We start from the raw sequence: 17,147 nt of genomic DNA, 5'->3' as shown, positions 1-17,147 counted from the left end.
ATATTATTGATCTCATCCTGTTTTTGGAAAACGTATTTATCTGTATATTTATATGTAATAATGAAGATGTGATCAAATTTAAAATAATACTTTTCATTTTATAAAATAATTTTTAAGTTCTTCCTTCTGAGCACAATTTAGTGAAACTGTTTTTTTTAACTTCAATATTTGTTTATTAGTTTTAAAATAAAGATGATTCGTAATAAAACACTTATTATACACAAACTACTGTAACTTTTTAGAAAAAAAAACAATAGTAACAAGACGCCCCTATTAAATTTGTCTTGTACGATTTTGATCTTTTTTTCAATTATAGAGAATGAAAATATGTATTTATAGACAAAATATCTCGTTTTCTGAAACAAAACCAAAACTTACTGGATAACTTTTTAGATATGAAAACTGAAAAAATCATACTAGCACTTTTTTATAGCAAATCCATCTATACTACTGGATTAAGCACCCCCTCAAATGGGTATTATATACAAAATTTCATAAAAAATATGTATATTCATAATTCTATGGAAAAATTACAAATTATATTCTTATAAATTCTGGGGTAATTTCCGAACATAATTCATTATTCTGCCATGAATTTATGAAAAAGATATGATAAATACATTTAGTTGAACGGTGGATTGGTGGAAGCAAATGAAATTTGAATATTACGAGTATTAGTATAAGTCAAATTTTGTTAAAAAATAAAGCTGTGTTATTTTGTACAGTTTATATCTTAAATAAATAAATTCATAAGATCAATACCATTTTCAATTTTTTCTCAGAATTATTTCAATTATTTGTCTTAATTTTCTGACAAACCTAAACGACAGACACTGCTTCATATCCTAACAAACTGAATTGTCTACGTCAGGGTTGGCGAACAAAGGGCACGCGTGCCATAAGTGGCACGTTTGAAAATTTTGATGGCACGCACAAAAACCAAATATTTTATAAGTTATCTTTTTTATAGAAATGAATTAAAAATTATTATTTTACAATTAATTTATAATTTATGATATAAATTTGTAGTACTGAATACACTCTTGGTATGTTAACTAGAACCGTCAAATTATACGTTTTATTATTAAAATATCTAATGAATTCTCTCGAAATATATAAAGATGCGCATTAGATAAAATTTTGAAATATGAACCAGATATTAAATCTTCATAATCTTGTATACAACAACAAAAATCACATAAAACACAATTGTTTTTAACGTGAATTTTGTTTATAGCATATTGCTTTTTGTAAAACATTGATTAATAAAAAAATATTTAAAGAAGAATTGCTTTTATTTGTTTATTTAATTATACTTACGTATAGTTTCACCACGCTAACATTTCGAATGAAATTTTATTGTGGCACGTTACCTATTTAAAAAAGAATTTTTATGACTTTGTGGCATCAAAATCATATCATATCAAAAAAGGTTCGCCATCCCTGGTCACTGCTTGTCTTTCAGTAAAATTGCAATGGTAGTGTTTGTCAGAAAATTAATAGTCACGTAGCAAAATTATACCTGTAATTATTTATAATATTTTAAAAATATTTAAGATGTCTTTGACCTGACCCCTGTTTTTAAACATCATAAAATAAATATTATTGATTCCATCCTGTTTTTGGAAAAATCGTTTATTTTTATATTTATATGTAATAATGAATGTGGTACATGTGGTCGAATTTTGTTTGTTTTCATTTTATTAAATAGTTTTTGTTTAAATCAATATTTTTGAGCACAATTTCACGAAAGGTTAAGAATTTACATTTTCCTCACTTGTTTAAGTTTACAGAGGGTGCTCAGTAGAAGGCCTAATAAACTCTAAAACCGTTGTAACTTTTTTTTTGTTGGCATATTTTAATTTTTTATAAAACAAACTTTTCTTGTTGTATGTAAAATATTCGATTTGGTATTTCATAATTGTTGCAATATTTTCATTATTTGTGCTTTCCAACAACGAAGTTACTAACGAACTTCTATGTTTCTGAAAATCCTGAATAGCCATAGCAGTGGTCGTCAGAAAATGATAGTTGCATATCAAATTTGTTGAACAAAAGCCGACTTAATTAAAATATATTAAAATACCAAATTGAATATTGTAAATTATAGGAAAAGGTCACTCGTGAAGATATTTATTAAGTGAAAACTCTTCTTCTATCAAAAATGTTATGTTTTGATAAAAATTAAGATGTATCAAAAAATAAAAAAGTTATAACGGTTTTAATGTAGGTTAGTTAACATATGAAGTTTAATTAATCCCTAACTAACGGTCAAAATCTAATTTTTATGTCAAAAAACGACTTAATAAAAAAAATTATTTTACAAAATTTAAATGGAATTTGAACATTTGTGTAAGTTCTTCTTGATAAAAAAATCCAGTTGTAATTCTGCGGCGTATATAAATATTTATTTTTGTTTTCCATACATTACAGGTAACATAATAAATTGTTTCCTTCTATTTTATTTGTATAATTTACAAATTAATTTTATGTTTTTATTGTAGTTTATTCCTATTTTACTTATGTTACCAATTAACTCAGTTTCCAAAGTTCATAGAAAATAAAGATTATTGGCAAGTTTTTATAATTTGATAATACTTTTATTACATTAATGAGTCATTTACATTTAGTATGCCAATAAAAGGTGCTTAATATTCGGTGTTTCTCTTTTTTACACTTTTTGAGACATAAATAAGTGATTTATTTGTTATTTGTTCATTTTATATTATTTTGTCTAATTTATACATACATTTATTTAACGTGCAATTTATTTTTATATTGATGTACTGTTCATTGAAAATAAAGGTTATTGCAATTATGGTAAATTTTTTAATTTGATAATATTTTATTACTTTAATAAGTCATTTACATTTAACTGTATCTAATTTATATATAAACTAGAACGTATTTTAAAATCACCAGCCATCGGCATCGGCGATGGGAACAAATTGCCATAGATCGAATCCTAGTTGTTTTTATTATAATTCTCACGTATTTTCCAGTGAAGCTGTAGAAAGAATACTTCTCCATTCCCTCAGCTATTTAACGCCCACTGTGTTTGACAACCAATAGATTAGTTAATTGGCATATTAATATGCACAATTAATAAATTATTAAATACCATTACCCAAATATAAATCACCCTGGTTACGCAGTTTCCTCCCTAATTAATTAAATACCAGAATTAGCCTGCAATCATTATTAATGACGTTATTTATCATCAATTAAACTAATACCATCCGTACCAGCGGGATCATTAGCACTTTAAAAACTCAGTACGGTTAATTTGTATAGGCGGATTAATTAACAAGGGCGATTTCTACGTTCAGTCGATGGAGGGCGCTTCGTTTCGTGGAGATTTGTTGATTAAAGGGATAAAAATGTGAAGCAGCCAACTTTAAACGGTAACACAAACGCCCGATCGACCAAAAAAAAAAATATAATTAAGGCATTAAAAATCATCGCAGTTAGTCATTACTGTATCGATAGGTGAATGTAAAGATTAAAAAAATGAACAGAATTTCAATGATGAAGTATTAGTCACGTTACAATACCGAAAAGTGTGCGATTTGAATCGAAACAAAAAAAACTCTAAACCTTTTATTGCGCTGCTTAAAATGTTACTACTACTGCATTTTTATTTGCTTTTATTAGAAAAGAATTTTTATGGTCACTTTTTAATGTTGTTTAATCGTTTCCGTGTTTTTTTTTTTATTTATTGGTGGCTGCAAGCAAAGCATGGTCATCTCTGAAAAAAGCCAACACGATTTTATAAATTTGTTTTCCAATTTTTTTTTCACTTCTTCTGTTCAGTCATAAAAACCGTGAACACATAAACGAACACCGTTTCCGCGACCACCGATTAAAAAACTGTCAGCTATAAGTTTCAGGATCGTGTCGACCTTGATTTTTCCTAAGACATTTATTTCGAAGACACTTTTAACAGGATCTTTTAATATTTCGGAATTGCCGCTTAAATTAAGAAAATGTTAGCAGAATTTACTATAAATGGCTCAAGATTTAAATTTCAAATTCGGAGAGGAATGACACAACTCGTTGACAATTACTGTGAAAGTGCTCGTAACGCTCTCCAACTATTATTACACAAAATATTTGAATTTTAAACGTAAAACGCGTTGCTTTCCTACCTTAAACAATTTAACATAATCTTTTATTTATATTTTTTCCACGTAAAAATTCCGAGAAATATTTCACATATCCCAGGAATTCAGTAATAGTCACAAATGTTTGATATTGGTTTTTAATTTGTTTTGAAATTCAAATTTATGCTCTAAAAACATTTGTCCATGATTGTCTGCGAACATAGGAACTAGTTACTTAGTAACAAACTAAAATTTTTCAATCTCTTTTTTCACGTTATGTTTTAAATATGCTGTTATATAATAAATTCAAATAAATATCGTAATTTGCGATAAAACATAACTTATCATTTCAAATTTTAAAAACGAATTAAACAGTTAAAATTTCCTGTAAAACTTGTAGAATATTCTAATAAACTTATAATTATATATATATATATATATATATATATATATATATATATATATATATATATATATATATATATTCTAATAAACTTAATAATTATATCTCGTATTATCATTTGAATTTTTTAAATGGCACAATTTGTTTAAGAGACTTAGAAATACTTTCCCAGCAATTTTTTTCTACTAACATTTGATAGGTTACACAAATTACCACATTTGCCTCGATTTGAAAGATAATGAGAAACCAATAAATAACAAATAACATAATAAATTCAAGCGAATATCGTAATTTATGACACAAAATGATTTGTGTAATCGTTTGAAATTTTAAAACAGTTAAACACAGTAAACATTTCTTGCAAAACTTGCTGCAGGATAATTTAATAGCCTTATAATTATATACTAGATACTGAACATTTTAGATGTCATTTAATAAGAGAACCAAAATAAAATAAATCTAAAAGCATTTTAAATTTTTTAATAATAGGAAACCTCTAATTTAAAGATACACTTTCCTAGTCATTTTTTATTCTAAAATTTTGTAGATAACAAGTTTTAAAGACTAATTAAACACAGTTAGTATTTCCCCCAAAAGTTGTCGCATATATTTTAATGGTTTTATAATTATATGTCCTATTATCGTTTGAATTTTTTAGATGGTGTTTAAGACATTTGAAGGAACAATTTCTTGTTTAAACCTAAAGACTTCTTTAATTTGAATGAAATATCAAACTAAATATCGTTACTTCATTAATCATTTGAAATTCTTGCAAAAAGTGTTGCAGGATAATTTAATAAAATATAATTTGTTGTATTATCACTTTGACCATTTTACAGTACATTACGAAAAAACGAAGGATAAAATTAAAAACTTTTTTAATTATTTGATAGTAGAAAACTTCTAATTTAAAGATATCCCACATTTTTCTCGATTAAAAGTTTGTAGGTAATATAAATTACCATATTTGGTTAGATTACAATGTTAATGAGAAACCAATATATATAAAAAAACAAATTAAGTGAATATCGAATATGTGTATCATTGTTTAAGGTATTAAAAACTATTTAGACATGGTTAAAATTCTTCCTTAATTTACTTTACAAAGGTTATGCCTAATTTCTCCAAATTTAAGAAAAGTTAATTTGCTCTTCATAATTTATAATATTAATATATTATGAGATATTTACAAAATATCTAAAAAAGACTGAGATTAATATCCCCAAAAAATTAATTGAATCATAATACGATAAAATCTGACCTGTTGTTTAAAAATACATTTTTAATAAATTGTTTCTCTTTTATTGTTTTATTAAAAAATTCAACATTTAAAATAATAAGTCTACTAGACTTGTTAACAGTTAAAAAATATCAATGATTCAACAATTAATTAGTATAGTGTAATGTACAAACATATATAAATCAAAATCATAAAATCTAAAATTAACCCCAATTTATTTTTGTGGTGACGCAAATCCAAACTGATTAACCCTCGGCATTCTCAATGAAAACTCGATTAAACTGTTGATGACTTTTTGATACGAATACCTCAAACATGTGTTTAATTGCGTCTGCTTCCAAGAATGATTTTTTATATAGATAAGACGTTTGATCCTTATAAGTGTCATTTAAAAATGGCTGGGGGAAAATGGATTAAGTTACCTGCAAATTGAAAAACCTACGTTCGGTTAATCAAGATTTAGTTGAATCGGTTTATTTTTGCTCGACAACGGATTAATAATCTCAGAGGTTCTTTTGTTGGCAATTTTTTTTCGTTGGATGCTATTAAAATTTTGATTTTTAAGCTGAGCTGATTAGTCCAATCAATTATTCATTAAGCTGGCTGATTACACAAACATGGTAACGATTGATAATCTAAAGTGCGGGTAAAATTGCATGGTATATATTCGTTAACGTGTATATGTATAATATTTGTAAAGCTTTGTTTGAGTTTCCAATTACAAAAATAATACACAAATAAAAATGATTCAACAAAAAATATATCAATTAAACTCAGATTTATTTCATCCAGGTCATCATTTTTTACTGTATCACATGAAATTTATGTTACGAATTATCCTACGTTTTACAGAGATTTTCATTATACATATAAAATTTGTCCAGATTTATGTGATCAACTGCACTTTATAAACTTTAATTTATCACTCTCTTGCGAAAAAGTTAAGTAAAAGTTGCGGCATTCAGCAGACACATTAATAATGGTCGTTGGAAGTTTATTTCCTGTTAAGCTTTGTTTTGTCAAAACTTTCAGATGTTTGGTAAAAATTTTTGCATAGACCCACACATAACACAATGAACGTGGAAATACAAAATGGTATTCGTATAATAAAGTAAAATATCAATTAGATATTTTCACAGATCTTACATTTATCAGTTCCTTTAAAAACTCGGACGAAACTTGCAACTTTTTAACAGATGAGGAACGTTTGAAGTTCCTAGTATGTTAGTGATTTTTTTTCTTTTTTCTGAAAACTTATTTCAAAGTTTTCGTTCAGTTTTGCCACTTCTTTATTTTTACACAGCATCGAATTGAATGAAAATGATGCGATGGAAAATATTCTGATATAGAGAGAAATTGTTTATCTGCAACATTTTTTATTTCAAACGAAAAGTTTTCCTGCGAATTCGCATATTAATTGTTTTAACTGTTTAAGACACGCATAAAAAATTGTACTAAAAATAGCTTGTATTAATGGAGCTAATTATTAAAATAATGGGTGTTGTAAATTCTGGTAATAACTGATACTTATGCAATATAATTTTTCATGTGCTTGTGTAATTTTAAAGCTCGGACGAATATGGTCCACTACTGGTTGGTTAGTGGAAAAATTTACAAAATAAAAAACTCTTTCAAGATCAAAACCTTTGTTATGAGTTCAATCACATCGATTAATGTCCATGTATTATATTCATTCTGGTTAACAATATGTAAGTGGGCATTAAAAATGAAAACTAACTGTATCTTTTCCTCAATTTTGCTTCTAAAATTGTTTAGGTAAATTTATACACGATTGTACATATTTAAATACTGTAGTAAATGTTAAAAATTTAATACACCGCAGAATTTGCAAAAATTATTTACTTGTGTTTACTAATAAGTTATTCAATATTTAGATAATATACAAATAATTTGCAATTGTAATTACCTTTATTTCTTTTAAGATAGTAAATCGACAAGTAAGAGTAAGATTGAAATCGACAAATTAGGCAATAAGATTTTTAAATTTTCTAATTTGACGATGATATCATTTTATCTCAAAATTAAATGTGGAATACGATTTGCCAGTTGATTTACAGAAAAGGTAAACTTTTAATTAATTTTATGTTAGAATAAACGAAATTTTATTGTTGTGTTATACTTAAATGCTGTTTTAATTGTTATTTAAATATGTTGGCATGTTAAAATATGATTTCTATAATTTGTTATTCTAATTTATTTAAATACACAGTATTATTTTCAATGTGAAATGTTATCTACAAAATCCTGAAAAGTTCACCTAAACAAATATTTGTCCTTCAGGTTTCCTGGCAAATCAAAATTAAAAACAAAGAAAAAGTTCAGCAGGAATAAATACAAATGTATTTCTAATTTAATTTTCTTTAAGCAAACTTTAGTAGTTATAAATTGGTTCAGAATAATTTTATTATATTTACATATATTTATTGACATTATTTGCAATGCGGGATATTATCCACAAATTGTCTACAAATTTATTAATATATACATAAATTTTTTTCATATTTCTTCCAATTTTTTTTGTTCATTTATTAATTAATTTGAATCACAAATGTATCTATATAAATATTTTCAATAAGAATTTTTTTTGACATTATAATAAAGTGTTTATTGAGTTATACATACAATTATTTTTATAAATAATTTTACTTTTCGTTTTATATATTTTTTTAAATCATAAGATATCATCCTAAATATTTTTCAAAGATAAATAATTAAAATTAAATTAATTTATTCAAACAACTATTAAAAGATTATGAAAAAATTGTCAATTAATATATTACTATTTATTCCTTAATTCGTCAATTAATTAATTTCAGTTACCAATAGAAATGATTTCAACAAGAATTTTTTGAAATTGCAATAAATAAATAATTTTTTTAAATAACTTAAATTAAACACAAACAATTATTTTGATAAATAATTTTAGTTCTCGGTTTTCTATAACCTAACCTATATTATTATAAAGTTATGTTTCAAATATTATTAAAATAATTGCAAAAGGTTTGCATATTTATTTTATACAAACAAAAATAATTAAAATTAAATTGTTTTATTTTAAAAATATTAAAATATTATCAAAAAATTGTTTATAATATCTCACTAATAAACTATAATATAAAAATTAGTTTTAATATATTTTTTTTAATTAGCTTAAAGAACAATTTTTCTATATAAATATTTTCAACAAGAATTTTGTAAAATTGTGTAAAAAATTATGTTGTATTGTTTATCTTTTGGTTTTTGTTAATTTTTCGCTTAGAAATTCTCTCAAAAATAATTAAAACAATAATTTAAACAAAAATATCATTCACATAACTCACCATATTAACGATCACCCTTTTAAAAACAGTAACCCCTCAGCCTGGGATGGCTCACATCACAGGCAGTACTCGCGATGATCCTGCGAAACGGTACGTAAACAGCGCGTAAAGTCGCCCGCAATAAAATAATACCTGTTACACACGCACGGAGGAACGCGGCCCGTCCGTCGGCCAGACGACTTGAGCGGAGCACGCGGTGTTTGAGCGAACACTGCCATCAAAACCCCATTCATTTCGCCGACTTCTATGTCCCATCATTCCGTTTTCAGTTTTTCGTGCGCTACTTTACATCCATTTTACCATCAAAGGCCACGCCGCGGCGTGTATTTTTCATCGCCCTTTGCTTTACCTTTCCCGTTGTCCTTGCCACACGTTTTCCACTGTACGCGATTTATAAGGATATCTGTTACCGTTGGATGGGGATTCTTTGTAATAGCCCCGCATATGGTTGTAAAGTAATGTTTTTGGCGAAACGTGAACAAATTTTTCGATGTTGGTTTTTACATCTTTTTCAAGATTTGTATTAAAACATAAGTTTAATCTTATTTAAAAATATTTCAAATCTTTATTAACTTGTTAACCATAAGTAAACTGGTAAAGCCAAATAATATTTATTAAAAAACTTAATTTAATAAGGAATTTTAACTCTACTTTTAATTTAATTCAGCCACTATTGGCAAAAATGAAGTATATTATTTTCAAAGATTTCTTAAATATACATTCTTTCACATTTCAAAATAGATTTGTAAAACAATTGTTTTTTAAGAAATAATTGAATCCTACGTAATTTATTTCATAGACACACTAGTGGCATATCAGGGGATATTAGCTAGACAAAATATTAATTTCTGTAATTTAAAAGAAATTAGGTATAATTTAAGAAATTAACAAAATCATGTTCTTATTGGAATATAGTTTGTAGAAATATCCTGATATTTTTAATTAGCAAGTTTTAACTTTCATTAATAATACAGTGAAATCTCTAAACAAATGACACCTCAAACTAAGGAAAATACAGATCTTTTTAATGTACAACTTCATGTGTTCAATGTGTTCATTCATTATTTTAAGATTATAGCAGAATATTAAATAACAACAATTAAAATTATTATTAAAAATACTGATTCGTTTTTAAATAATTACTTATTAACAAATCTGACAATCATAATTATCCTAATATTTAACTAGGTAATCCTTAATTTATTTCGAATGGCACATTGATGGCAAAAATTAAATGATATTAACATTTTTACTATTCAAAGATATCTTAAAAATGTTTAATAATAGTTTTGTACACAATATAATGTTTTTTAACCTTATCTTTAAAATTATATTGAAGTTAAAATACCTCAATTATTAATTTAAATTAATCATATGTAACATAAAAAATATTTTTTCTTATGGAAATATAAAAAAAATAATTTTCTTATTATTACACTAAGTAAAATTTTTAAATAATATATTATTATAATAGTTATTGGTATTAAAAGGTATCTTGTATATTTTACTGTAATACAAGAAAAAAATAATTTTTATAATTAGATATTAAATTTCAATAAGAAATTAATTTCTTCTACATAAAATTAAGATTAATAATTGTTAACTATAATAATATAGCGGAAAATTTTAATAGCGTTTAAAAATAGAAGCAGTTTAATTTTTGATGAGTAAGTTTGAAAAACACTCTAATTCATTTTTACTGCAATCTATAATCAATTTTTACAACTATTCGAAATAAGGATAGTCATTATTTATTGATAAATTAAATTTGTCATTGAACCGCTTTGATTTTTAAAGAAATCAATGCGGTTCTTTATCAATAATTTTTAAATACTTTTAAGTATTTCCTGTCCTGTTTTATTAATAAATGTTATAAATATTGTATTAGATTATTTAAATAATCCTTAACCGAAATATTACAATATTTTTTATAGAATAGTATAGAAAGGTTTTACTGTAATACTAGAGATTAAATTTAAATAAGAAATTAATTTATTTTATTATATTAATAAAATTTTAGTTAATTAATAACTGTTAACTAATGTAGCAGAAAATTTTAATAATGTTTAGAAATGTAACTAAACTGCTATTAAGATAATATTAAAAATTATTCTTTCCTAATATTATAATAACCTTTAACTACCAGGTACAAATAATTCTTAAACAAAACAATAGTTTTTTTAAGTTTTTTTTTATTAAGAGGCACTTCTTAATAAAAAAAATATTGTTTCGTTTAAGAGTTGTTTAAATACGGTTATGTAATTATAATATTTGATAATAAAACAGGACTGTAAATAATGAAAAATGTTTAAAAATGCTTGCTAAAGAACAAGACTGATTTCATTAAAATTTATTAAGAAACAATGACAATTTTATAATTTTTAAATAAATAACTACATCCTTATTTCGATAGGTACACTAATGGCAATAATTAAACTAATCTAAGTTTTCTTAATCATACCTTCTAATTTGAAAATAGATTGCATTATAGAAAGGCATAAATTTGTTTTTAATCTTTATTCTTTAAAAATTAGTTTCTTAATAAATGGTCAACTTTATCATTATTAAAGAAATAACGTAATTTATTTGAAAAAATGACAAAAATTACTACGACTGTTATTTACTATTCAAAATTGTTTAAATATGCCTCTTAATTTAATAACAGATCTTTAACTTTAAATTAATTAGAATGTTTTCGATGAACGATATTCTTAATTAATTAATATTCCTGCTATTTTTAAATACTGGTGGCAGTTTTTCGGAATATTAATTAATTTATTATTTAAATATATATACATACTAATATCACTTAATTTTTATTTAAAATTTTAATTTAATAGTGGAAATTTCTAAATACATACATAAGTACTATATAACACATCGATCAATAAGTCCCGAGACTAACCCAGAAGTGGTACTAGTAGTACCAAACTGGTCACATTTCCCTAAAGTACGAACCTTTACATGAAACGTGTAAATTTCACGTCGATCGGACCACAAACAGCAGAATTATCGAGGTTAGAGTAAAGTCACTTTGTAATTTGTTTGAAAAATGGAGAAAAGTGAGTTTTGCGTGTTGATAAAACATTGTTTTTTAATGGGTAAAAACACCGTAGAATCCCAGCAATGGCTTGAAAAACATTACCCGGACTACTCTCCATCCAAACCAACGATTTGTCGGTGGTATGCTGAGTTTAAACGTGGCCGTACGGACACAAACAATGCGGAACGTTCGGGTAGGCCATTGGAAGCTGTTACAACGGAAAATGTGAGTGAAATGTTAAAAATCTTAATGAAAAATCGCAAAGTGAAGGTCCGTGAAACTGCAGAAATGACACAGATATCATCTGGAAGCGTATTTACAATCCTTCATGAAAAATTGAGCATGAAAAAGGTTTTTTCCAAGTGGGTGCCGCGACTGCTTTCAGTGAAACAAAACAGCAAACCACAAGTCCATGAAAACTAAGGCAAAATTGAACGAGTTGGGCTTTGATTTACATCCCCACCCCCCGTATTGGCCAGATTTAGCCCCCAGCGACTACTGGCTATTTGCTGATCTCAAAAAATTCTCCAGCGAAAAAAATTTAGCTCGAATGAGGAGGTCATTGCCGAAACTGAATCCTATTTTGAAGCATAGGATAAATCCTTTTATAAACATGGTATAAAAACGTTGGAACGATTGTATCACTCTAAAAGGAGATTATATTGATGAATAAAAATGATTTTTGAAAAAAAAAATGTTGTTTTCGTTGTTAGTCTCGGGACTTATTGATCGATGTGTTATACTATATATATACTATATATATACTACATATTTTATCTTTTTTTGTAATATTTTTATTTTCTAATTTAGTGAAGTGGTCAACTTAAAATTCATAACTCATTTGTCTGCGTCTCTACACCATCATTCATATTCGGTAAGTCACCATGTAAATAGAATGTCAATACATACATAGTTATGAATCAAATTACAATTATTTATTACTTCATAATTAATTTAGTTTGTATGCCATTAAATAGTTCTTTTTTCTGTAATTAAAATTACATGAATATTTGTTCTTAAAATTTTCACTATTTTGATTTCTGTTTAATATTATTAAAAGTGAACTCTTAATGATGTTTGTTATATAAAATCCATTTAATAAAACCACGCATTTGGGACATGCTACATTTTAATACAAAGAGAGATATTTTAGAATGAACTCCGTAAAAAGTTATTCTAAATTAATTTATTATTATTTTTTTAATATTACTTGTGGGTGGCGTTTCAAATTAATTCAATGGCTCATTATTGTACTAAAGTAAATTTGTTTCGTAAAAACACACAAAAAAAAGTTTTCGTGATCAGTGCGTATCAGATACTTTGAACTTTTCGGTTTAAATTAAAAGTGTGGAGGCCCACGACCCGTTTTACATTTGACGAATTAAAAGCAAACAAAAATTGAACGCTATATTCGATACAATATGGAATAACATGGGTAATAATTGTTTGAAGTACATAAAATATCAGTCATAATTACTTGGTAAGTTGTTCCAAAATCTCCATGTTATTTATTCGAAACATTTTATCATTGTTAATCCTTGATAATCCTGAAAATCGGACTTAAAATAACCATGTAATATAAATTACGATTCCTTTCATAGAGGAAATGATACCAAATGCGCGGGTGTCAATCGTAATATGTTACATTAAATGAAGTTGTAAAAATTCTTATTATAAACAGATGTCTAATTATAGTCATTACGTTATATTGGGTAGTCGGCTTTTTTAACAAACACAAAAATTTTTATTATGTAAAAAATGCTCGATAACGACTTATGAGCAACCTTTTACATATAATAGCTGTTTACTTTTTAATATGCAGCACTTACTAATGGGTTCGTTGTAATTTTAGCAGCATAAACAAGACATGTTTAATTATTTTTAATTATTAAATTATGTTTTTTCACCATTGTATTCTTGCAATTATGCTGGGATATGTTAATTACGAAACGTACCAAGCCAGAAAATCCAACAACTTCACAACAGTTATATGAAAAATAACTAGGTAAATACATGTAGGTAATATTAAAATCGAATTAATAAATTTCACGGTGCGTAATAAATTCGTTTTAAGAGTGTAGTTTCCTTAATTAGAAGTTAAACAAGTGGTTAACGAGGATCATAAATATCATTGCAGAATGTGATTTAAGTTAAGATTACAAAAAAAAAAAATATTTATGAATTGTATTAACCTAAAATTAACATTCATTTCGGTAGACAGCATTATGTCAGACATTATCAAGTCTAATTAGGATGTAATTGGCAAAGTACGATATTAGGCAAATGGAAATAAATTTAAATTGGCACACGTGGATTCAATTTATCAGTTATCTGGAACCTTTCAATATACATAAAATATTTGTTTCAGACAAATTGGCACCAGGCCAACATTATAGTTTATTTAAACCTCCACTGTTATGACCTACAGTCAGACTAAATATTTCATTTTGTATATCAAACATCTTATTGTGTTAAAAAATTTGGAAAATAAACATGTACGACAAGATAAATAACACGGAAATCATCCGCACATACAACTGTGGCCCGTTGAAAAATATAAAATAATTCAACTATTAACAAAATTATAGTCGAACACCAAATGCGAGCAGACGCAATCAACTTTGTTGTTAGTGGTAATGGAGGTAATATTCGTTTTATACACATAGTTACCATAAACATGCACAGTTACATTATTTCATTATACTTAGTTTGGACAGATACAGTTGTTTCAAATTTGGTGTCTAATTCAAAGAACATGCACCTGTGCTCCGAAGTCTCAAGATTATGTTTCCATCTCTAGGAAGTTTATCTGACTGAATTAATATTACTAGCATTAATAATCACGGCGTCAACGCTAAATACTTTTCATTAAATACACACAGAGTAGTGGTCATTAACATAGCAACTTTTAAACTGTTAAAATAATATTTATCCACATTTGTTATTTTATACAATCTTATAAAAATATATTCTTATTATATAAAATATTACATACATTTTTCTGAATTGAGTAGGACATAAATATAACAACTTTAATTATGATTTAATAATTAAATCCGTGTTGTTTAATTTAACATAATTAAATAATTTAATTAATTAACTTTGTATAATATAATTTTCGTCTTATAATTTTGGTCCATCTTACTGGCATAAATCCGACCATTTTCATTTATATACGAGTCTATATTTCTTCAAGTTTCTTGCTGCGATGAGTTTATTTAAAATTGTAAAATTTGATTATAAATGTGATCTCTCATGTTTTCTATGGGATTGATTACTGGAGATTGGAACGGGAGAGACAAAACGTCAATACTTTAGTCTATTCATCAGTCCATCAAAATTTTCGATTTGCGTTTTGATTCGTTTTTATGTTGAAACGCGTTTATTAAGTGCATTATTTCTTTAATATATAGAAGCAATTCGAGTAATCCAGTTATCGCTTTTCTTTCAAGTTTTTTCCTAGCTAAGACTTGGCTAATTACTCTAATTTTTTTATTAATACGGGGAATGATTGGCTTATTTAGCCGTAAAGTCTTTGTCATCTGTTCCTGTTTCTCTCGGTCTTGGTAATGCTGAATTATAATTTTTATTACAGTTTTATTTCGACCAATGATTGATTAATTACTATCAACAAAATACCGCTAGTACATAATCGATTTAGCAGAGAACAATGAAAAACTAAAAATAAAAAGTTTCTATATTTTTGTCAATTGAAAAATTTTGTATATGCATTTAGGCAATGACGGCCGACTTTAATTCAAGATGTTATTACAAATGAAATTATAGTTAGATTTCATCTTCACAATTTTAAATAAACTTAGTCAATCGCTCTGGTACTATCATAGTACTACTTCACTATTTATATAATTTCTTATAGGTCGAAAATATTTTGAATATTTTATAGCCTTGGCAGCAGCCTAAGCTTTTTTTGATTACACTTGATGATATATATAACAAGTTTAACTACACTTATTTGTAATTTTTGTAAATGAAACTTATATTCGATATTAAATCGAAGAATTTATAAGATTATTTTTAGATATAAATAATCTTTACACATAAGTCCCCAGGAATTGCTTATCATATATGGTATACGGGCATCTTTTGAAGTGAACAATTTAAATTTCCTAGATTAAATAAAAAATTAAAACACAAGATGAATCACTTGAAAACACTTCAGGTTTTAATATCTCATAATTATCTCATTGAATGTAAAATATATGAAACTATAATATAACATTTTTTAATTTGTATCACATTTAATTGCTTCAGTGAATTGTATACCAAAGCATGAAACACAAATTCAACAACGGAAATGTCTTTTAACAGAATGAATAGTGTTTACTACAACAAAACTTATTGTTTTATTAGGTGACAATAATATATAAAATATTAACGACATTATAAGTTTTACTATTACCTCATTTAAAAATAAAGAAATATTAACTTTAAACCAAATTGTAATTAATTACGAAGCAACTAAAATGTTAACCAATTTGATTTAAAAAGTAATACATCTAAATTAGTTTATAAACTAGCAAAAAATTTCGCAATTTTATCTAAATATATTGCATTTTCTTTCAAAATAACAAACATTTTAATTATGTAGTTTATGAATTAGTCAAATTTGCACATTAGTTGTAACAGATAAATAAACAGGTCAATAAAAATTCAAACAAGTAGGCTTCACTCCGAATAAGTACAACATTACGAATACTTTCATCATCCATGAATATTTGACTTAGTTCATTATCCAGGCCGTTTTTCCTATTTCACATTTTAAATTGATATTTTCAGTCCTTAATATCTGGTATTAATAAATCATTGAAATATATATTGGCCAGTATTACCATTGGACACCTTTTTCAAGATTTAATAAATGTATATATATATAATTTAAAATGATCGATACTATTTTCCATTGCAACTAAAGAATAAATAGAAGAAATTCAATTAATACATACAATTCATATGTACTTATTATTATGCTTTTGTGAAGATTACATTTATTTCGTCC

General features: G+C 25.7%; 1 protein-coding gene across 1 annotated transcript in view; it reads right to left on the bottom strand.

Moving 5' to 3' along the window:
- Positions 1 to 9,286, bottom strand: part of LOC109608460 (oxytocin receptor-like) — a 39,941-nt gene extending 30,655 nt beyond the window's left edge. Inside the window, exon 1 of the mRNA XM_020024899.2 lies at positions 9,088 to 9,286. The gene's annotated coding sequence lies outside the window, so the exon portion shown is untranslated. The remainder of the gene's footprint in view (positions 1 to 9,087) is intronic.
- Positions 9,287 to 17,147: the final 7,861 nt, after the last annotated feature.

The sequence above is a fragment of the Aethina tumida genome, chromosome 1 (assembly GCF_024364675.1).
Source record: "Aethina tumida isolate Nest 87 chromosome 1, icAetTumi1.1, whole genome shotgun sequence".
In the NCBI taxonomy this organism is placed as follows: domain Eukaryota; kingdom Metazoa; phylum Arthropoda; class Insecta; order Coleoptera; family Nitidulidae; genus Aethina; species Aethina tumida.
Note: the sequence above shows the minus strand (reverse complement) of the source record. Positions and strands in the feature narration are given on the sequence as shown.